Source organism: Bufo gargarizans, chromosome 3 (genome assembly GCF_014858855.1).
Source record: "Bufo gargarizans isolate SCDJY-AF-19 chromosome 3, ASM1485885v1, whole genome shotgun sequence".
Lineage (NCBI taxonomy): Eukaryota > Metazoa > Chordata > Amphibia > Anura > Bufonidae > Bufo > Bufo gargarizans.
In genome coordinates, this window is record NC_058082.1 from 354,083,178 (window position 1) to 354,106,957 (window position 23,780).

Consider the following 23,780-nt stretch of genomic DNA (forward strand, 5'->3'; position numbering starts at 1 on the left):
AGCATCTCTATTAACTGTAGAAAACTGCTTTTGAAACTTTTTTATCCATCAATGTTTTACTAAATGACACCAACAAAAAACAAAACAAAACTTTATCTACTTTGTAATGCTTTTTTGTTCAGTTAAAATTACATTTATGGCATGCACTTGCTATACTATACTATAAATGCCTATTAAGTGTTACCTCTTGGACTTTTACCTATTAAGGGAGTATGGGGCATCATATACTGTACCTCTTTCACAAATTCACAGTAACTACAGTGCCCATAGAATTTAATGGACAGGCCCATGCACAGGCCCAGTGGTCAGAGCTGCAGGTTAGACCATATCCTGTAGATATTCCATAAACATTTAAGATAGAAATACCCTTTTTCACCTTACATCTAAGAGCTACGCTCCACATCTATTTTTGCAATATGATACTCAGAGGATGCCACAGACGAAATCAAATTTACATTTGCACATTTCTGCTTTGTTTTGTATGGAAAGTCAATGCCAGCCCACTGCGATCACATGTAAGATCCGCCTCCTTCCCTCCCTCCATTCATCATCATCAGTGGGTTGTACCTTTAAGTCTGAAAAACGCACTAAACTAAGGAGGAGGGAGCTTGAGGCCAGTGGTCACATTATTATGTAAGCAAACAGCATGAGACTACTGAACTTCTGGACTGCAGTGAGTGAGACTAGAAGTAAGTGAATGGGGCACATTGAGTTAGAATATGCATTTAATGGACATTACAATGAATTAGACAATTAAAGAAAAATATTTTTTTTTAATCCCCGTTGCATAGCGGGAACCAGATGGATCCGATATGATTCCCATAGACTTTTATTATGACAGATCAAAACAGAATGCCTCTTAAAGGCTTCCGTTTTGACTTCAGTCTTATGGATTCTATTATTTTCCATTATAAATCCATAACGGAATACATAATGCTGATATGAACCCACCCTAATAAGTCAGTTATTGGAAATAAACCGTTCACTTCCAATAATTGCTGTCTCATCTGAGGAGGTGAGAGCTGCATTTACATGCAGCAATCATCTCTTCTGTATGGGAATAAGTAGTAGTTGCCCATTCCTATAGAGAATCATTGTTTATGGGTAGTAGATTGCTGTTTACAAAGCATAATCTGCTGCCAAGAAACAGATCCATATTTACAATGAGTAAAAACTAAAACAGAAAAAATATATTTTATAGGGCTTCTGACACTAAAACTGTGATTTATTGCACATGAACGATAATAATAATAATAATAATAATAATAATAATAATAATAATAATCTTTATTTATATAGCCCCACCATATTCCACAGTGCTTTAGAATTCAGAGGGTTCAGATACTAAACAACAGACACAGACAGGCTAATTTACATTTGAAACAATAGGAGTGAGGGCCCTGCTCGCAATCTATGAGGGGCCCTGCTTACAATCTATGAGGAAATGGGGGTGACACAAAAGGTAGTTGATTGTTATATTAAGTACCAAACATCTTTGTACTCAAAGAAGTTGTGTAGGCCAGGGAATTTGCCTGATATTTTGGGTTCTGGGGCAGAGCATTCCAGAGAGTAGGTGTAGCTCAAGAAATGTCTTCAAGATTGAAGTGAGAGGTACAAATTATAGAGGATGCTAATCTTAGATCACTAAAAAAGGAAATGACTGCACACCATTATACATACAAACAATAGAGCTAAGAAATGGGGATCATTCTAAATAAAAGTGGTGTCATACCTACTATAAATGAGTCAATGGAGACTCTTAGCGCACATATTTGATCAAACGCGTATCGGGCCCATCTACCAGGTGTCAAGGTGGCTTCCGCAGATGGGTCCCTAACACTGATATACTGCCTCTCTTGGACTTACCTAAGCCTACAGTTTTCAGGGCAGTGTAGGAACCAGCTATATAAGTTATGTTCTAGTCTTATGTTCTAGTCATTTTCTTGTAGTATTAATTGACGGTAGCGCCTCTTTTTGTCACGGATGTTGTTGCAGAAAGCTGGAACTTATTTAAAAAAAATCCGACTGGCTTGATCCCAAACTAAGGAGCATATGGGTGAGCCCTATAAAACCCCTAGAGCTCTCCCTGACTGCTATGCCCATGCAAAGGTCTTTATGATAGACGATTGCATGTCCACGTACCTCATACTATGTCACACCTGAAAACTCTATAATAGTGATGGGACACGACCACCGGCTCCCTGCACTTAATATGGATGAAGTCAGGGTTACCTAGAATCAAGCCAGCAAGGAAACACAAATAAAGGAAACAGACTTATATGAGGAATCAGCAGAAGCAGCATCCAGCAGTGAACACAATCCAAGAAGAAGTATAAACCGCAAAGTGAGGCAGAATGGGAGGGAATATAAAGGGAGACAATTAGTGTAAATAGGTGACAGCTGGGAGAAGGAAAGGAGATGACAAAGTGAAACCAAAACAAAGAACTTTATGCAGGTAGAGAAGAACATCTAACAGACCTTCTCACAGAAGTGGCGGTGACAGTACCCCTCCCTCTACGGGTGGACTCAGGACACCCAGAGCCCACCTTCTGAGGGTGAGACCTATGGAAAGCCCTGATAAGACGAGTGGCCTTAATGTCCGCCACTAGGACCCACATCCTCTCCTCAGGACCATAACCCTCCCAATGAACGAGGTACTGGAGAGAACCGCGGATAATGCGAGAATCCACAATCCTAGAGACCTGAATTTCAAGATTACCATCAACAACAATCAGAGGAGGAGGCAAAGAGGAGGGTACAGTGGGTTGGACATAAGGTTTTAATAGGGACCTGTGAAAAACATTATGGATCTTCAAGTCGGAGGAAGATCAAGACGGAAGGCAACGGGATTGATGACGGACAAGATCTTGTAAGGCCCAATAAACTTAGGACCCTAACTTCCAGGAGGGAACCTTCAGTTTGATATTGTTTGCAGACAACCACACCAGATCACCCACATTCAGGTCCGGACCAGGCACACGTCTCTTATCCGTCACACGCTTATATCTCTCACTCATCCTCTTCAGATTACCCTGAATCTTTTGCCAAATAAATGACAAAGACGAGGAAAATCTCTCCTCATCAGGTAAACCAGAAGACCCCTCTCCAGAGAATGTCCCAAACTGCGGATGAAACCCATATGCACCAAAGAATGGTGACTTATCAGAGGACTCCTGGCGACGGTTATTTAAAGCAAACTCAGCAAGGGACAAAAAAGAACACCAATCCTCCTGATTCTCTGCCACAAAACAGCGCAGATATGTCTCCAGATTCTGATTGACGCGTTCGGTCTGACCATTCGACTGCGGGTGAAAAGCAGAAGAGAACGACAACCGAACCCCCAAGCGAGAACAGAAGGCCTTCCAGAATCTGGAAACAAATTGTGTGCCCCTATCAGAGACGATGTCTGAAGGAATGCCATGCAATTTAACAATGTGATCAACAAACGCTTGCGCCAGTGTCTTAGCATTGGGTAACCCAGAAAAGGGAATGAAATGCGCCATTTTGCTAAAACAGTACACTACTACCAGAATCACAGTCTTCCCCGAGGAACGAGGCAGGTTCGTAATGAAGTCCATGGACAGATGCGTCCAAGGATGGGAAGGGATGGGTAACGGGAGGAGAGAACCCGATGGCCGTGAATGAGGGACCTAGGCACGAGCGCAGGTCTCGCAGGCTGCCACAAAACCCTCAACCGTCTTATGAAAAGCCGGCCACCAGAATCTCCGAGCAATGAGATCCACTGTGGCTCTGCTCCCCGGGTGCCCAGCAAGGACAGTATTGTGGTGCTCCTTAAAAACCTTGTGTCGTAAAACGAGAGGCACAAACAATCAGGAGCTTCTGCCTGGGCTGCCTGAACCTCTGCCTCCAAATCAGGATAAAGAGCATTCAGCCAAAATGGGACCCGGGTCTTCAAAGTTCCCCCCTCCTGGAAAACAACGTGACAGGGCATCCGCCTTCACATTTTTAACCCCAGGGCGGAACGTAACAACAAAATTAAACCTAGAAAAGAACAAAGACCATCTGGCCTGTCTCAGGTTCAGACGCTTGGCCAATTACAAGTAGGCCAGATTCTTATGGACTGTAAACACGGTAATAGGGTGTCTGGCTCCCTCTACCCAATGACATCATTCCTCAAAAGCTAATTTGATGGCCAACAACTCCCTATCTCCCACATCGTAATTTCTCTCTGTAGAGGAGAGTTTCCTTGAGAAAAAGGCACATGGTCGCCATTTGGCAGGAGAGGGACCCTGAGATAAGACTACATCCACACCCACCTCAGAAGCGTCCACCTCAACAATAAAAGGTAGAGAGACATCAGGTTGTACTAAAATAGGAGCGGAATCAAAACTCTCTTTGATACTAGAAAAGGTTTTAAGCGCATCTACCGACCACGAAAAAAAATCTACCCCCTTTTTAGTCATATCAGTGAGTGGCTTAACAACAGAGGAATAATTCTAAATTAACTTTCTGTAATAATTGCCAAAACCCAAAAACCGCATCAGCGCCTTCTGATTCTCAGGAAGCTCCCAATCAAGCACAGCGCGGACCTTCTCAGGGTCCATGCTAAAACCAGAAGCGGAGAGAAGAAAACCAAGAAATTGAATCTCCGGAACCGCAAACACACATTTTTCCATTTTAGCGTACAATTTATTATCCCGCAGAATCAGCAAGACCTGACGTAGGTGGTCTTGGTGAGTCTTGAAATCAGGAGAAAAAATCTAAATGTCATCCAGATACACCATTACAAATTTCCCCATTAAATGATGAAAAATGCTGTTCACAAAATGTTGGAAGACGGCCAGAGCATTCATCAAACCAAAAGGCATAACCAATTTCTCAAAATAACCCTCAGGGGTATTGAAGGCCGTCTTCCATTCGTCCCCTTCCCTGACCCTGACTAGGTTGTATGCCCCTCTTAAATCCAACTTAGAAAAAACCTTAGCCCCAACAATCTGGTTAAACAGGTCCAGGATCAGAGGAAGCGGATGTGGGTCACGAATCGTGATACAGTTCAGCTCCCTGAAATCCAGACAAGGCCTTAAAGAACCATCTTTTTTCTTAACAAAAAAAAAACTGCGGCGACAGGTGACTTCGATGGTCGGATGTGTCCCTTTCTCAGGCTCTCAGAGATATAAGTACGCATGGCGACTCTTTCAGGTTGGGAGAGATTGTATAAACGTGATTTTGGCAGTTTGGCGCCTGGGATGAGATTAATAAGGCAGTCGTACTCCCGGTGCGGGGGCAACTCCTGGACACCACTCTCGAAAAACACATCTGAAAATTCAGAGAGAAAAGATGCCGTGAAGCAATTCTCTCTGCAAAACTCACTCCACCATTTATTTGCCTTGCTTTCCAATCAATGGTGGGGTTATGTTTAGTGAGCCAGGGTAGCCCCAACACTAGAGGAGTAGGTAATCCGCTTAAGACAAAACATGACATATCCTCAACATGAGCGTCACCCACAGTCAAACGGATATTGTGAATTATGCCCTTTAACGATCTTTGAGAAAGTGGAGCGGAATCTATAGCAAAAACAGGTATATCCTTTTCCAAAGTGCATACCTGGAAACCATGTGTTATTGCAAATTGATTATCAATGAGATTGACAGCTGCTCCACTATCTACAAAAATCTCAAAAACAATGTTCTTGCTGTCTAGCGCCACCCTGGCAGGTAGGAGAAAACAGGAACTGCAAGTAAATGGCAAACCTTCAATTTCCACATCAACCTTGCCAATAGTAGCAAATGGAAAGTTTTTAGAAGGTTTTTTTTCTTTTTGTTTTTCTTTTATTACCCTCAGAAAACTCCATGAATCTCCTAGAGGGGCAAACATTTGCCAAATGATTTATACCCCCACAACAGAAACAAACCCTCCTCTGAGAGCTCAATCCTCTACTATCAGAGGCAAGCAAACCCAGCTGCATGGCCTCCTCCTCAGAGGGGATTGAGACCGATTGAGACCCCTGCGCACTGAATGAGACAGCCCCACTGTCCTTGGACTGAATATGACAGGAAGGAATAGTCTCCTCTCTCTCTCTAAGACGCCTGTCAATACGAACAGCTAGAGACATGGTAGATTCTAACGAGGCTGGTCTCTCATGAAAAGCAAATGCATCTTTCAATCTTTCCGAAAGACCATGACAAAATTGATTTCGGAGTGCAGCATCATTCCAACCAGTATCAGTTGCCCATCTCCGAAATTCTGAACAATATATCTCTGCGGACTGTTTACCCTGGCATAAAAGATGCAGTTTAGATTCAGCTAGAGCAATACGATCCGGGTCATCATATATCTGCCTGAGGGCTACAAAAATTCATCCACCGATCGGAGGGGCCGCGCCCCGACTGGCAGCGAAAAGGCCTTATCCCTGAGCAGCAAGATGATGATCCCCACCCTCTGCTCCTCATCACCAGAGGAATTGGGAAGTAAGTGAAAATGGAGTTTGCAAGCCTCTCTAAAGTGAACAAAATTCTCACTACCCCTGGAGAACGTATCCGGAAGCGAGATCTTAGGCTCGGAACAAACTCCATGAACGCCAGCAGAACCGGTCACCTGAAACTGAGACACAGTTTTACGGAGATCCCTACCTCCATTGAAAGACCCTGCATGCGGTCAACCAAGGCTGAAACCGGATCCATGCTTAAGATGGTTATGGCGGTTTATAATGTCACAGATGGTGTTGCAGAAAGCTGGAACTTATAAATAAACATCCGACTGGCTTGATCCCAAACTAAGGAGCATATGGGTGAGCCCTATAAAACCCCTAGAGCTCTCCCTGACTGCTATGCCCATGCAAAGGTCTTTATGGTAGACGATTGCATGTCCACGTACCTCATACTATGTCACACCTGAAAACCCTATAATAGTGATGGGACATGACCACCGGCTTCCTGCACTTAATATGGATGGAGTCAGGGTCACCTAGAATCAAGCCAGCAAGGAAACACAAATAAAGGAAACAGACGTATCTTAAGGAATCAGCAGAAGCAGCATCCAGCAGTGAACACAATCCAAGAAGAAGTATAAACCGCAAAGTGAGGCAGTATGAGAGGGAATATAAAGGGAGACAATTAGTGGAAATAGGTGACAGCTGGGAGAAGTAAAAGAGATGACAAAGTGAAACCAAAACAAAGAACTTCATGCAGGTAGAGAAGAACATCTAACAGACCTTCTCACAGAAGTGGCGGTGACACTTTTAAACTGAACAACGCCCATCTACCTCGGAATTCTGAGCAGAGTACTTATGTAACTGGTACCTACATTTCCCTGAAAACTGTAGGCTTAGGTAAGTCCAAGAGAGGAAGTACTGTATATTAGTGTTAGGGACCCATCTGCCGAAGCCACCTTAACGCCTGGTAGATGGGCCCGACACACATTTGATCAAATATGTGCGCTAAGGGCTTCCATTGACTCATTTGCTGGCAGTAGAGAGAGTGCCCCCTTCACAGTAATTATGCTCACTTGTGCCCCCTTCACAGTAATAAAGCTCACATGTGCCCCCTTTACAGTAATAAAGCTCACATGTTCCCCCTTTACAGTCATTCGGCCTGCGCAGTGACCAGAGGCAGAGCTTGCGCTCAGTTTAAGAAGAAGAAGGGATACACCTGGTCCGCTGCAGTGTTGCGGTACAATTATTTTCAGCAGCGACTGGAGACCCCATCTCCCCACCCCAGTTGGTATAGACCTCATCTGGACTCTCAGCCAGGCATCAGAGCACGTCGGAGAAGGTGAGGATGAGTAGGAAGGGAGCAGGAGTTCTATGGAGGTCACATGTGCCCCCTTCACAGTAATAATGCTCACGTGTGCACCCTTTACAGTAATAAAGCTCACATGTGCCCCCTTCACAGTAGTAATGCTTACATGTGCCCCCTTCATAGTCATTCGGCTTGCGCAGTGATCAGAGGCAGAGCTTGCGCTCAGTTGAAGAAGAAGAAGAAGGGACACACCTTGTCCGCTGCAGTGTTGCGGTACAATTATTTTCAGCAGCGACTGGAGACCCCATCTCCCCATACCAGTTGGTATAGACCTCATCTGGACTCTCAGCCAGGCATCAGAGCACGTCGGAGAAGGTGAAGACAAGTCGGGAAGGAGCAGTAGTTCTATGGAGGATGTGACTAGTGAGGTGTGGTAGTGGTGGGAAGTGTCTTTTACTACAGTGGGATGCGAAAGTTTGGGCAACCTTGTTAATCGTCATGATTTTCCTGTATAAATCGTTGGTTGTTACGATACAAAATATCTGTTAAATATATCCTATAGGAGACACACACAGTGATATTTGAGAAGTAAAATTACGTTTATTTGATTTACAGAAAGTGTGCTATAATTGTTTAAACAAAATTAGTCAGGTGCATACATTTGGGCACTGTTGTCATTTTATTGATTCCAAAACCTTTAGAACTAATTATTGGAACTCAAATTGGCTTGGTAAGCTCAGTGACCCCTGACCTACATACACAGGTGAATCCAATTATGAGAAAGAGTATTTAAGGGGGTCAATTGTAAGTTTCCCTCCTCTTTTAATTTTCTCTGAAGAGTAGCAACATGGGGGTCTCAAAACAACTCTCAAATGACCTGAAGACAAAGATTGTTCGCTATCATGGTTTAGGGGAAGGATACAGAAAGCTGTCTCAGAGATTTCAGCTGTCTGTTTCCACAGTTAGGAACATATTGAGGAAATGGAAGACCACAGGCTCAGTTCAAGTTAAGGCTCGAAGTGGCAGACCAAGAAAAATCTCGGCTAGACAGAAGCGACGAATGGTGAGAACAGTCAGAGTCAACCCACAGATCAGCACCAAAGACCTACAACATCATCTTGCTGCAGATGGAGTCACTGTGCATCGTTCAACCATTCGGCGCACTTTACATAAGGAGATGCTGTATGCGAGAGTGATGCAGAGGAAGCCTTTTCTCCTCCCACAGCACAAAAAGTGTCGCTTGAGGTGGGCTAAAGCACATTTGGACAAGCCAGCTTTATTTTGGAATAAGGTGCTGTGGACTGATGAAACTAAAATTGAGTTATTTGGCCATAACAAGGGGCGTTATGCATGGAGAAAAAAGAACACAGCATTCCAAGAAAAACACCTGCTACCTACAGTAAAATATGGTGGTGGTTCCATCATGCTGTGGGGCTGTGTGGTTAGTGCAGGGACTGGGAATCTTGTCAAAGTTGAGGGACGCATGGATTCCACTCAGTATCAGCAGATTCTGGAGACCAATGTCCAGGAATCAGTGACAAAGCTGAATGAAGCTGCACCGGTGCTGGATCTTTCAACAAGACAACGACCCTAAACACTGCTCAAAATCCACTAAAGGCATTTATGCAGAGGAACAAGTACAACGTTCTGGAATGGCCATCTCAGTCCCCAAACCTGAATATAATTGAAAAATGTGTTGTGTGACTTATAGAGAGCTGTTCCTGCTCGGAAACTATCAAACCTGAATGAACTAAAGATGTTTTGTAAAGAGGAATGGTCCAAAATACCTTCAACCAGAATCCAGACTCTCATTGGAACCTACAGAAAGCGTTTAGAGGCTGTAATTTCTGCGAAAGGAGGATCTACTAAATATTGATTTCATTTCTTTTTTGTGGTGCCCAAATTTATGCACCTGCCTAATTTTGTTTAAACAATTATAGCACACTTTCTGTTAATCCAATAAACTTCATTTCACTTCTCAAATATCACTGTGTGTGTCTCCTATATGATATATTTAATTGACATTTTTTTTCGTAACAACCAACGATTTTTACAGGAAAATCATGACGATTAACAAGGTTGCCCAAACTTTCGCATCCCACTGTAAGTCCGTGTGGGCAGTCTGGGTTGCTCCTCAGGAAGCACTCCTCACCAGCTTAGTAATAATAATGACGGAGAGAGAACTTGTAATGATGCAAGTTTTTCGGGTGGCTCATATATTGAGTAAGGAAGCCAAACCATTTTCTGAAGGTGAATGTGTGAAAAAGTGCATTTTGGCTGTAGTGGAAGAATTATGCCCAGAAAAAAGAGTGTAATTGAAGCTGTTAGCCTGTCACGAATGACAATAATGAGAAGATTTAGGAGGCAATCCTATGCTGCAAATGAAGACAAGAGCAGGCCAGTTTGAAATGTTTTCAATTGCTGCTGAGGAGTCTACAGACATATGTGACACTGCTCAATTGCTAGTGTTCATTCGTGGTATAAACTCTACATTTGAAGTTATTGAAGAACTGGCAGCGATGAAAAGCATGAATGGAACAACCACTGGTGAAGATTTGTTCAGAGAAGTATCAGAAGATATTGACGAACTTGGCCTGGAGCAAGTTAATAGGAGTGACTACAGATGGTGCAAGAAGAATGGTTGGACGGCACAGTAGTTTGGTAGCTAGAATACGTCAAAAAGTGATAGAATCCAATGGTTCTCCACCACTGGAGCTCAACTGCATAATTCACCAACAAAATCTTTGTGGGAAGCAGTTGAACTTGGAACATGTTATGAAGGTTGTCGTTAAATGTGTAAACTTCATACGATCACATGCGCTGAATCACAGGACTTTCAGAGAATTTCTCATTGAAGTTGAATCTGAAAATGAAGATGTTGTTTATCACAGTGAAGTCTGCTGGCTGAGTCAATGCAAAGTGTTGAAATGCTTTTTTGACCTGAGACATGAGATTTGTATCTTCATGGCTGAAAAATCAAACAAGTTTCCGAGATTAGAAATCCATCATGGCTCTGGGATTTAGCAATCTTGTGTGATTTGACAGCTTATTTTAATGAACTGAATCTAAAGCTGCAAGGCAAAAAGAAGCTAATATGTCATGTGCATGCAGACATAAATGCCATTCAAGCTAAATTGAAATTGTTCATACAACCATCTGAAAGAGAACAGTTGTTGCACTTTCCAACATGTGCTGCACTACATCAGGAAGACATGAATGTTCGCTTCCCAAAAGGGAGAATGGTTCAGCTTCTCAAGCTGCTAAGTGAAAATTTTGAAGAAAGGTTTGCAGATTTTCACCACATGAAGAATAATATTCGTTTGTTCAAAAATCCATTTTCAGTTGACACTTCCACTGTATGAAGTGACTTACAGCTGGAACTGATTGACTTACAATCCCAAACGTCACTGCAGGACAGATTTTGAGAAACAGCACTACCAGACTTTTATGCCGAACCATGTCCAGAAACATTTCCAAATTTGCGAAAACTAGGACAAAGAATGATGACAACTTTTGCGAGTACTTATGTGTGTGAACAAACTTTTTCAGTGCTAAAGAGAGCAAAACCTGTCTCACGCGCTCGGCTTACTGACTGAGAATCAACGTGACAAACTTTCACCCGAACATTATAAAAAACTGGTTTCTGGAAAACATCTGCAGACGTCACATTAATGAAATGACATCAAATGGTGAGTGCAGACATTATTTCTGGTTTATGCTTTCTTTCTAACACTGTGTTATCTAAATTACTAGTATAATTTCTGTTTTAATGATTGCTACCTGGTTCTGGCCCGTGAAATTAATTCCATGTCTAGTGCAGTCCCCAGATGAAAAATGGTTGGGCACCACTGTTCTAGTCAAAATTTTCTTGTAATTTTAGATCACTGGCAGAACAGAGAGCACGAGTAGGGTGGTAGACAGTAATGAGGGGGGAGATGTATGGAGGTGCAGCACCGTGGAGAGCTTTGTGGGTGAGGGTGAAAAGTTTGAACTATATTCTGTTGGGGGATGGGCAAACAGTGAAGTAACTGGCACAGGCTAGAAGCATTAGTATAGTGGTTGGACAGATAGATGACCCTGGCTGCCATGTTTAGGGCAGACTGAAGAGGGGAGAGTTTAGTGAGAGGGAAACCAATTGGCAATGAATTACAATAGTCAAGATGAGAATGAATCAAGACAACAATAAGAGTTTGGGCTGTTTCCACCATAAGAAAGGGGCGGATTCAGAAGATGTTCTTGAGATGCAGATGACAAGAGCGTACAAGTGATTGGATATGGGGAACAAAGGAAAGATCTGAGTCAAACATCACCTCAAGACAGCGGGTGTGCTGCCCAGGAGTTATGATAGTACTGCAGACCGAAATTGAAATATCAAGTTTAGGTGGGTTACTTTATGAGGGAAAGACAAAAAGTTCCGTTTTCGAGAGGTTCCGTTTTAGATACAGAGAAAACATGATGTTAGAGAAAGCTGCCAAACAATCACTGGTGTTTTAGAGTAAAGAAAGGGTGATGTAAGGGGATGTCATCAGCAGAGAGAGATGATACTGAAAGCCAAATCTACTGATCGTCTGTCCGAAGGGGGTTGTGTAGAGAGAGAGAAGAATACAGGACCTAGGACTGAATCCTGAGGAAAAGGAGAAGAAATAGAGCCAGCGAATAATAGACTAAAGGAGGAGCCAGAGATAGGAAGAAAACCAGGAGAGAACAGTGTTCTTAAGGCCAACTGAATGACGCATAGTGGAGGAGTTTGCGGCCTATCATATCAAATGCTGCAGAGAGATCAAGAAGAATCAGTAGCTAAACTTGCCATTTCATTTTGCTGTCAAGATATCGTTAGTAGTGATGATCGGCAGGGCAATATATTTGTGAATTCAAGATTATTTTCTTGATCGGGAAAAATCAGCAATGTAATATTCTCGTAATGTCGTGGTTCACTATAGCTAAATTTTTTAAGCTGCTAGAAGTTTCATGAGAGTGGAAAAAAATGTTGGCACGGCAGAACATTACAATAGCTTTATATGCAGATAGAGTGCTCCAATATATTCACAATTGCGAAATCGGCACTAATGATGCAAATATTTAGGTGCAATACATGCAACTTCACATTTTAACAGGTCTGACTACTTATTAGTGATTGGTGCACTAAGTATTGGTGTGAACTTGTGACATCACAGCACTCTATGTATGTATGTATGGACAGCAGAACCTACACTACAGGCGCGTACATACAGGGGTCGCAGCGGTCGCAGTTTCGACCGGGCCCGGCACTCCAGGGGGCCCGGCCGCCTGTGGACCCCTGGCCCCTGCAGTAGTGCTGTACCCAAGGCAGCTGGGGCCCGCAGCCCCACCGCAAATGATTTTTAAAGTTTTAATATTATATGGCCAGTCGGGCCCCGGCCTCTGTGCCTGGCCCCTCCTCCACCCATCCAGGGCTGCTGCCAGTGCCTTGCTCCAGACCCGTGACCGCCGCGCCAGGTCTCACGGGATCTTGCTGGTTGATGGGATGACGCGGCCGACGCACGCCAGAAGACGGGATTATAAACAAGACGGCGGGAGCAGAGCAGGTTGAGAGAGTAGGTAAGTTTTTTTTTTGTTTTTTTTGGGGTATGTGCCGGCTCATAACACAAGGAGGATCTGTCAGTGCGGCAAATCCTTCATAGGGGCCCGACTCTGGGGGCAAATTTAATGAAATATTTGGAGAAATTACAAAAAATTAAATATATACAGAGGGGGTAAAAAATGGAATACATACACAGGGGACAAATGGAATATATACAGAGGGGGCAAAATAGATAAATATATATATATATATATATATATATATATATATACAGGGCCCCTTTGCTGCCCCCTTTGTATATATTCCATTTGTCCCTTGTGTATATATTCCATTTTTTGCCTCCGCTGTATATATATTCCATTTTGCCCCCTGTCCTAGGGGGACACATATCTGGCCATAACTACAGTGAGGGGGCACATATCTGGACATAACTACTTTAAGGGGGACACATATCTGGACATAACTACTACTTTGAGGGGGACTCATATCTTGGCATAACTACTGTGAGGGGGACACATATCTGGGCATAACTACTGTGAGGGGGACACATATCTGGCCATAACTACAGTGAGGGGAACACATATCTGGGCATTACTACTGTGAGGGGAATACATCTGGCCATAACTACTGTAAGGGGGGCATATATCTGGCCATAACTACTGTGAGGGGCCACAAGGAGGACATAACTATTTTGAAGGGACCACAAGATGGGCTTAATTACTGTGAAGGGCCACAAGGTGGGCATTAGTACTGTGTAGTAGCACTTAGGGGAAATGCATGCTATACATTGGCATGGCTCAGTGTTACAGGCCAGCACAGAGCCCCCTGCTGGTGATTTGACAGGGGCAGTCACCATCCCTTCCTTATGTGATTATTCTTTTTTTCTCTATTACCACAGGGACCTTGTTCTGGATCCAGCAGACATCACGCCGACGCCAGCGACACCCTGGATGAGGTAGGACCAGATTTTATTAGGACTGTGTAAGTGTAGCCATGCATTGGGCTCAGGGCTCTTTCACATGAGCGGATCCTGTGCGGGTAATCCGCTGCGTGAAAGACAGCCAAGCCCTGTACTGGACAGCAGAGACACGGAGCATTAACATGATTGATAATGCTCTGTGCCTCTCTGTGATCTATTTGCTACAAAATCACAGTGACAACTTTATCTCACTGTAAAAAGGTCACAGAGAGGCACGGAGCATTAATAATCCCAATCCAGGGGGCCCAAGTAAATTCTTGCGACGGGTTGGGGGAGGGGGGGGACAGGGAGGGGGCCCCATGGATCAGTTTTGCACCGGGGCCCCATGGATTTTGTGTACACCACTGCTACACTATATCACTATATAACCTACACTGACTATCTCCCACTAACTATCTGTATTTTATATAGATAAGCTAACTAACTATCTAAAAGCAGAGAGCACAGCAATAACACTGCTGTCTCTCACAGATCTGCAAAATACTGCATACTAGGGCTGCTGGGGAGGTTCTTATATAGTAAGAGGTAGGCAAATTTCCTATTGGTTGCAAGGGATGTTGCTAAGCTCAGACAACGACACTGCAGCCTTCTCATTGGCCTACAAGCAAGAAGGGAGGTTACTGATGAAATAAATAAATCTAGAATATTCAAAATTACAAATATATATCACTATATTCTGAATATTCACGAATTCTCGAAGTACCGATATTCGCGATTAATATTCGCTATTCGAATATTCGCGTCCAACACTAATCGTTAAACACTAAGGGCAGTTTTTGTAGACTGGAGAGGGTGAAAAGCAGATTTTAAGGGGAAAGAGGAGAGTTTTCAGAAAGATAGCTTATTAAGCAAGGGTAGACAAGACATTCCAGGAGTTTAGAGGTTAGAAATAGGTTGGTAGTTAACAGCACAGGTCGGGTCCAGTGATGGGTTTTTTAGTAGTGGGTAGAGATGAGCGTATCGAATCCCACGAAGTGGAATTCGATCCGAATTTCAGGAATTATTAGATTAGCCTAGAAGCCAAATTTCCTCGTGCTTCGTGTCAGCGAATCGATTATTCCTGAAATTCAAACTTACCGCCAAACTTGCGCACGAAGGGCCGCCAGCCTCCATCTTGCTTGAAGATCTTGGCCAAAATACCATGCGGCGCATGCAATCTCACGCCGCACATGATTTCGGACGAGATCTTCAAACCATCTCGCGCAAATGGACGCGGTAAGTTTGATGTAATTTTTTTTTATGTTAATTTCACACTGTTTGTACACTCAGATACCGTGATCATGTATGAATGCGGCATCTGAGGCATACAATGACGGGGGAGGAGCTATCTCAGCTCCCTGTCATTGCATTCGCTACTTAAAAAATAAATGTGCTTTGCGGTGAAGTAATTCGTCACAAAGCGAATTTTTGGGTGAAATTCAGTGAATCAGCCGAATAGAATTTTCAAGAAATTCGCTCATCTCTAGTAGTGGGGTTATAAACAAAGTGTTTGAGAGGACAGAAAGATACTAGAAGAGAGAGAGGTTAAATATTTTAGTAAGGTGAGTAATGACAGCTGGTGAAAGAGATTAGAGGAGGTGTGAGGGAATAGGATCAGTGTAGTAGGTTGTGGGTTGAGAAGCCTGGAGACTTCTTCATCTGTTATAGGGTCAAAAGAGGAGAGAGAGCATGTGGAAGTGTGGGAAGGAAGACTAAAATTGGTTGGGTAATGGAAGATTATTTCCTGCTAGAGGTTAGCAGTGATGGGTTCTTGAACTTTAGAGCCTAGAAGGGAATAAAAAGTGTCAAATAGTCGTTTTGGGTTATTTGAGAGTGAGAGAGGTGTCGTACTTTTGTTTGGGAACATTGAGGGCATAATTGTATGTTTTAAAGAGGACCTTTCACCGATTTTTACACTGTGAACTAAGTATACAGACATGTAGAGCGGCGCCTGGGGATCTCACTATAACTTAGTGAGTGGAGATACCGGAGGGAATAGCAGGAGAACGGAGTGGCGCCTGGGGATAATAGTAAGTGCAGTGAGATCCCCGGGCGCCGCTCTACATGTCTGTATACTTAGTTCACAGTGTAAAAATCTGTGAAAGGTCCTCTTTAAGCATACATTTATAATGGCGGAAGTCTGCTGATATTCCAAATTTTCCCCATAAACTTTTTGCACATTCTGAGCTCCCCTGGAGAAAACATGTTTTAGGTGTGTACCAGTGTTGACATGTTCTAGAGGGTCGGATTGATATTAGAGCAGCTTCATCTAGAGGGATTTTGAGGGTATGGTTGTAATGATTGGCAGCCCGGTCTGGAAGGGAGAGAGAAGAGATTGGGGTAAGAGCTAATTGTAGGGTGTCAATAAGTTGCTAATAGGTAAAGGGGTTATACATTATAAAATTCCCCCCATATGCCCGGGCCCCTCACAATAAATATATTTACCTGGCTTCCCGTGCCGCTCCTGGTCCCCGCACTGCTGCTGCTGCTTCTTCCCGTGTGCGGATGAAAACATCTGGTGTCAGGGGGAGCAGCCTATTGCAGGCGGGGACAAGGATGAGCCTCCCTAGCATCTCAGGTTTCCACCATAGGATAAGGCACCAGGGGGAGCAGTGTCAGAATGTTGAAGCCAGGTTCTGTAAGGACCAGTAAGTTCAGAGATTGTGAGAGGAAGAAAGAGAATCCTCTTTCCAGAGAGCATGTAACAGCGGATGCTGTGCGCTGCTGTTCCCCTGCTTACCGCCACAGTCCCAGGCGCCGTGTTTAGCAGGGATCTGCTGCCAGTGCTTCCGCCTTCACCGCTACAGTCCTGGGCTCTGTCCTTGTAGGTACTGTTTGTTCTGGGATCTGCTCCCCATTTTCCTTTCGACCCTGGCCGCAGCATGCTTGCTGCTTGTTCACTGCAGCACTTCCTTAAGGGCCGACACTCGTCAATTCCTGTGCTTTATGGGGTAGATCATGTGACCTCGCTGACCAATCCTAGCCCTCTTGAACATATAAAAGTGGCTCAGCCCCTTCTCAGATGCCTGAGTGCCAAGGTCCTTGTGTCCTGCAAAGGGTGCTGATATCTCTGCTTGTGTTCCTGTGTACCTTACCCGTGTTTGTGTTTCTGGACTCCTCTACCTGTTTAATCCCTCCCTGCTTGCCTTGACTCTCCTGTTGCTGAACCGGATTGCCTGATCTGTACCTGTGCCACCTGCCCTGACCTATTGCTTGTTGACGTTGCCTCTGCCTCATCCTTCGGTCCTGCACTGTTGCTCCTGGTTATGACTCAGCCTGCTGACTACATCTGTACCTCTGGTAGCTTGCTCAGGTACCTCCTGGTCTGCCTGGACCAACTGCCTTGTGTGCCAATCCTCCTCAAGAGGTATCAACAAGTCTATCCCCACCATCAGGGGTACTGTGAAGAACAAGGGGTTCACTTAGACAACACCCTTAGAAGAGGTAGGACATGTAGCACAATGGGTTCACACCCGCTGGTTCGTGACAGTGCTCTCAGGCCTCTGGAAAGGGGACTGAGCCACTTATATAAATGCAGGAGGGCTAGGATTGGTCAGCGAGGTCACATGATCTAACCCATAAAGCACAGGAAGTGATGTGCACCGGTCCTTACTGAAAAATAGGTGGGAATATTGCCAAAAGCACATGAATACAATGAAAAATAAAAAAGTGCCAACCAAAATGTTTCATTGTATTTATGTGTTTTTGGTTCATACTATGACCTTTGGATCCACTTTTCACTTCTGGGACACTGCTATAAATTAGCAATAATGTCAGTATTTCTAGCCCTGAGGAAGGAGGCAAACTACTTCTGAAACATGCTACACCCTGCTTGTTGGTTATTATTAACTGTTTTTAATACATTATATGCAATAAATTACAGTTTTAGTGTCCAGCGCCCCAGAAGACCACTTTTTCTCTTTTTGTTTTTACTTAACTATGGTATATCGGGTTCTGGCACAGATGTCCCTTTTGGTTGGAAGCAGTATTCACTCCACTTGACTGTATGCACCTCTCAGAGTTGTGCCTGAAGTAGCCCAACTACTTCTGGTATGCGTATTTACATTGATGGCCATCAGTGTTATTAACAGTGTTCCAATAGGAAAGACCCAGACACTCTGTTCGTTTTGTAGCAATACTTACAATGAGGCCCCTGCGGGCATATGCCTAGAACACCAAAAATTTGAGGAGAGGCACTCTACTTAGTATGGTATATAACGATTAATGCTTTGAGCACGAGGTACTTATGAACCCAGGCTGCAAGCCCCCCACCTCAATTCAACTTTAGTTACGTCCTCAAGACAGCAAAGCAGTTAAATACTGTGGCAGGGCATGGGAGCCTATGGTTTTCTACCCTGCCATTCACCCACATAGGCCTTTACCAGTAGGCCTGAGAAATCTTTGTGCAGGCAGACGCGATGTCACCTGCACCAGGACGCTGCATGGTGACATCAGCTTGACTGGCCATCTGCGTCCCAACATTTCCAGCCCTACTGAAAGAAGGTACTGTGGGGTACATTACTACTGGAGGTGGGCACTATGGGGAACATTACTGCTGGAGGGGGCACTGTGGGTACAATACTACTGGAGATGGCACTGTGGGTCACATTACTACTAGACATGGCACTGTGGGGTACATTACTACTGTAGGCAGGCCCTGTAGCGTACATTACTATTAGAGGAGGGGGGGACTGTGGGGGACATTACTACTGGAGGGTGGCATTGTGGGGGATATTACTTCCGGGTGGTCACTGCGTGCGACAATACTATTGGGGAACACTGTGGGGTACATTACTACTTGAGGGAGCACTGTGGAGTACATTACTACTAGGGAGGCACCGTGGGGTACATTACTACTGGAGGAAGACCCTGTGGGGTACATTCCTATTGAAGGGGGGCACTGTGGGGGACATAAATATAGGGGAGCACTGTAAGGGACATTACCACTAGGGGCACTGTTGGGGAAATTACATCAATACTGGGTAGCACTGAAGGGTACAGTAATACTAGAGGGGACACTGTGGGGTACATTACCACTAGGGAGGCACAGTGGGGTACATTACTACTGGAGGAAGGCCCTGTGGGGTACATTCCTATTGGAGGGGAGCACTGTGGAGGACATTACTTCTAGCGGATCACTGTGATCACTGTGAGGGATATTACCACTAGGGGGCATTGTGGGACTCATTGCAACTGAGGAGAACTGTGTGAGACATTACTACTGGGGGGCATTGTGGAGGACATTACTGAGAGCATTATAGGGGGAATTACTGGGGACACTGAGGGAATTTTTAATACTGGAGACAGTGATGCCCCCTATTGTGCCTTATACCAAGGATCCTCGTGGAGGTGCGGGACAGGTTACGCGTGTCTTCACTGATACACCAGCTCCGACCCGTTTGCGAACCAACGCGGGGACGCATTTGCATGTGCGCCGGATGGGAAGACCGCATGGGTTTCGGGGACAGCTTGGCCGGGCTAGCGGCACTACTCTGCGGCGGAGCTTGTCTCCGGTGCCTATTGCGGATTCCATTCCAGTGCCCATGTCAACGTGCTTGCGCACTCTTGCAGAGCCTGTTGTGCCTCCGCGTGTACGCTCGAAGACGGGTTTGAAAGGGGATACACGGTCACGTGTACGCGCTTCTTATGTGCTTCGCGATGGGAATAGCACCTGGCCACAAGTTCAAAGTAGATTAGGAGGCCAGCATTGGTCTAATTGACTAACGACCATCCAAAGCCTTGTACACAGGTGTAGGGCAAGATCATGACCTATGGGGAGTGGACACTTGCCGCCCTGGGATTTGTTAGCAGGCACATAAAAGGTGGCCTTCCAGGTCGGTCAGTGCACACTGCTATCTTCCCTCATCCAGGTGCAGGTCAGTACTGCTTGCTGCTGACTGAAGTTTGCTTGGACTTCCTCCGTTCCAGTGGGACCCAGGACCTGGGATTTTCCGTGTCGCATCTGTTCACTTGGCAGGTTACACAGGGACTACTTGTTGCACGGATCGGGACTACTCCTGGCTTCCCTTTGTTTGTATTTGCCTGATATTAGCTCCAGTGAAGTTTTGCCTGGACTTTGTTTATTTTGTTAATAAACCACTTGACTTCATTTTCACTGGTCTGTGTTGTTGGTGCCTTGCATTACAATATTCAACTCAATAACATATCAAGCGCTAATCTCCCGCCATGGTTTGCTGAGTCAGCCAGCATATTATCTTTTATATATATAGCTTTGCAGGGGATTTGGAGTTCCCTATCATAAAAGCAAAGTCAAGAAATGTCAAGAAATTAAGCAACACAGAAATGTCACAATGATAAAAGATGGAAATTATACTCGTCAAGGGTATGCAAAAAGGACACTCTTTTGGCATATCACTAACAAAGTATGCCCAATGTATATGGCAAATCTTCTGTGATCAGAGCCTAGAACTGCTGCCTTGTAACAGTGGGGCCAGTAGCAGTGTTAGTGCTAGTGTGCTAGTTTCACGCTTGCGGCACAGCAATCTTTGCTGAACAGTCTGCCGGAGTTCCCTGGATCCAGCATAGCTTGATAGTGCCATGTGCTTGCCAGACCCCACTGACTATAACATTGACTCTAATGGTATCCAGCTGTTCCCCGGCATAAATGTCGGCATTCAGCCAGTCAAAAATTGCTGCATACAATGTTTTTTGTCTGGCCCGAATCCCGGCATTTATGCTGGGAAGCAACTGGATCTCCATTAGTTTCCAGAATTATATGCACTACCTTTGTTTTCAGACTTATTCTGTCTGTTGCTTTCAACCATTTTCTTAAACTTGTGTGAAAATAAAATGTTTGGTTATCATATAAACTATACTTTCAGGTAAAAGGTCTGGTGTTTCTGAAAATGTTGGGTCACAGAGTAATGCCATCTAGATGGCCTTTCTGAAACATTATTGTCTAACTGGCCATGGCTTCCTACAGCAAAATCAGAATATATGGTGTCAGAAACTGGACCACCATAATCAGGGCCAGCTCCAGGTTCATGTGGGCCCTTGGGTGATAAATATCAGTGGGCCCCCTTGTGGCATTTGCCAAAGTCACCACGGCATCTGAGAGTGTTAAAAAACCGAAGCATGAGCTTCCTGCTCAGAAGCGCCTTCCCCCAGCGGAGTTTGGGGAAAGCACCCTGTTACAAAGGCTTCCAGGCTCATTATTAATATATCCCAGTTCAGGCCACTAGGTGGCAGCACTAAACTGTGATATAGTGATTTCTATACAGAATAATAGAGCAATTTCCATTATTCTGTATAAAAAAAAGTAAAAAAAAAATTGTTTTGAAAATATAAAAAAAAATTGAAAATAAAATCACCCCACTTTCCCCAAAATTAAAATAAACAAAAAAATAGAATAACATTATGGGCATCGTCACATGTGAAAACACCCATACTATTAAAATATTTTTAAAAAGTTAGCCCATATGGTGAAGGGTGTAACAGAAAAAATAAAAAAGGCTGAATTGCCATTTTTTCATCAAGAAAATTGAGTAAAAGGTGATCAAGTCATACACACCCCAAAATGGTATTGTCAAAAAAGACAGATTTTCCTCAAATTACCCTACATATCTCTGTAGACATAACTATAAAAAAAAGTTATGGGGTCACCCAACAAAAAATAATAGTTATAATATCCTCTGCATCTGGAGTAAAGGTTTGTCCACAAACATAGAAGAGGATTCTTTACGGTAAGAGCAGTGAGACTATGGGACTCTCTGCCTGAGGAGGTGGTGATGGTGAGTAGAATGGAGGAATTCAAGAGGGGCCTGGATGTATTTCTGGAGCTTAATAATATTGCAGGCTATAGCTACTAGAGAGGGGTCGTTGATCCAGGGAGTTATTCTGATTGCCTGATTGGAGTCGGGAAGGAATTTTTTATTCCCCTAAAGTGGGGAAAATTGGCTTCTACCCAGGGGCGGACTGGGCCGGGGGGCAGGGGGGAAATTGCCCCCCGGGCCTCCCTGGCTTGCTGTCCCGGCCGGCCGGGCCGGAATAAACTGCCACTTTAAGCCAGGGAGACGGGGAGCAGGGGAGGCGTGTTGCCGGCAGCCTATCAGACAGGCTACTGGCCTTGGGCTGGCACTTTATGAGGAGGGTGGGGGGCAGGGGGGCACAATCTGGCTAGTGGCTACTCCTGGCACATTATAGGGGCCCCCCCCCCCTATCTGGCTACTGGGCTGGCACTTTATGAGGGGGGTGGGGGGCAGGGGGCACAATCTGGCTACTCCTGGCACATTATAGGGGGGGCCCCTATCTGGCTACTCGTGGCACATTAGTGGGGGGGCCCTATCTGGCTACTGGCACATTAGTGGGGGGCCTATGGCTACTGGCAGATTATAGGGGGACCTATGGCTACTGGCACATTATGGGGGGGCTATGGGTACTGGCACATTATGGGGGACCTATGGCTACTGGCACATTATGGGGGACCTATGGCTACTGGCACATTATGGGGGACCTATGGCTACTGGCAGATTATAGGGGGGCTATGGCTACTGGCAGATTATAGGGGGGCCTATGGCTACTGGCACATTATATGGGGGGCTATGGCTACTTGCACATTATATGGGGGGGCTATGGCTACTGGCACATTATGGGGGACCTATGGCTACTGGCACATTATGGGAGGCCTATGGCTACTGACAGATTATAGGGGGGCCTATGGCTACTGGAAGATTATGGGGGGGCCTATGGCTACTGGCAGATTATAGGGGGGCCTATGGCTACTGGCAGATTATAGGGGGGCCTATGGCTACTGTCAGATTACTAAAATGTGGCTACTGGCACATTTTAGGGGGGCCCTATGTGGCCACTGGCACATTATAGGGGGGCCCTATGTGGCTACTGGCACATTATAGGGGGGCCCTATGTGGCTACTGGCACATTATAGGGGGGCCCTATGTGGCTACTGGCACATTATAGGGGGGCCCTATGTGGCTACTGGCACATTATAGGGGGGCTATGGCTACTGGCACATTAGTGGGGGGGCTATGGCTACTGGCACATTAGTGGGGGGGCTATGGCTACTGGCGCATAAGTGGGGGGGGCTATGGCTACTGGCACATTATAGGGGGGCCTATGGCTACTGGCACATTATAGGGGGCCCTCTCTGGGTACTGGCACATTATAGTGGAGGGGGCCTATGGCTACTGGCACATTATAGGGGGGCCCTATCTGGCTACTGGCACATTATAGGGGGCCCTATCTGGCTACTAGCACATTATAGGGGGCACTATGGGGACATTAGCTCAACTGGGGATATTACAAGGGGGTATTTTGTGCACTGTCTATTATAAGGAAAATTATTTCTACTGGGGGGGGGGGTCATTATGGTGGGTTTTATTACTCCCCCATGGTATGCCCCCCTAGTAGCAGCACCAGCCTCTCCCTGCTCTGCTGTCCCTCTGCCCCTTCTCCAAATCCTTATTATGAAATCTTTCTCATTAGGATAAAACACAACATCAGCTCCGCCGAGCCCCCGGCCAAAGTGTGGAAGTGGCGTCCGAGATCCCCAAGGGTCAAGTAACTAAGTTTTCAAATGAAATATGTT